The following is a 1,427-nucleotide window of genomic DNA, read 5'->3' on the forward strand; positions in this document are numbered from 1 at the left end:
AACTGGGTCCTTGAATGGCTACAAGGAATAGAGTGCCGTGACTTCAGTTGGGCATGCCGTTATGAGCAAGATATATATACTGTCCTTTACATTGTAAATTTGGGGATTGTTTATAGTATGGTATAGCCATTCTAACCTTCCTGGTAAACATGCTGACTCAGATCAGCCAAATTGGTTGGTACAGCCTTAGCAGGACTTTTAACTCAGAGACTAGGCAGAGAGAAGAACTAAAGACACAATGATGAAGCTTTCCCTGATGTTTTATGGACATGACCTGGATGTACTTTAGAGATTGTAGAAAGTGGCTGCTGTGGTTTGAATGAATGTGTTCCTATAAAATTCTTACATTGAAACTTAAAATCCCAAGTTGATGTTATTAGAGGTTGAGACTTTGGGAGGTGATTAGGCCCGAGAACTCTGCATTCAATAATGGGATTGATGTTCTTCTAAGAGAGGCTTCAGAAACCTGCATGGCCCTTCCATCGCTCTTGCAAAATGAGGACACAGTGTTTGTCCCTTCTTGCTTTTCTGCCCTTTCCATGCAACAGCAGGATGCCATCTTAGAAGCAGAGAGAAGCCATGACCAGACACTAAACCTCTGGTGCCTTGATTTTGGACTTCTCATCCTGAAGAAGTATAAGAAATTTATTTCTGTTGCTTTTAACCTACCCAATGTAAAGTATTTTTTATAACAGCAAGAATAGGATAATACAGTGGTTACTGGGAACAGAATATTTGTAATACAATATACCATATCACATATTCCAGTAATATTTATGAGCATAATAACATAGGGAATACTTGTAGTAGTTTTAAAATCAAGGTATAGTGAAATACAATGAATCAGTTCTATGAAAGATAGAATTTAAATCTGAAATTTCTTGATGTAAGGATAACCAATAAGAATGAGCATTCAGATCAATCGCACACATAATGCAGCTAAAGTGTTAATGAATGGGACTTTAATCAAATGGCTTTTAAAAGCATAATCCAGCTATGCTATTTCTGTATGTGTTTTGTTTCATTGAACATTAATGTTATGCTTGCATAATATTACATATATATATATATATATATATATATATATATATATATATATATAATTCTTGATCCATGACACAAGAATTGAAAGATACCAAAAGGTACACAAAGAATAGCACACACTACCAGTTTTTCATTTTTACTTCTGAATTTATTCAGAGATACACTAAGTATTTGCATACATGCGTACCTTTTACCATATTAATGGCAGGCACAGTACAAAGTGTTCATCACATTGATTGTTTCTTTCACATAATCCCTTTCAGCAATGCTCAGCAGTTTTTTTGGTTAAGAGCTGGATAAATGTTTTAGGCTTCATTTCTGCAGTTATGGTCTGTAGATGAATGGGCATAGTTTTGTTCCAATAAAATCTTATTTACAAAACC

Source organism: Marmota monax, unplaced genomic scaffold (assembly GCF_021218885.2).
Source record: "Marmota monax isolate L192 unplaced genomic scaffold, Marmota_monax_Labrador192_F-V1.1 WCK01_AAM20220418_F8-fsc00524, whole genome shotgun sequence".
NCBI classification, from domain to species: Eukaryota; Metazoa; Chordata; class Mammalia; order Rodentia; family Sciuridae; genus Marmota; species Marmota monax.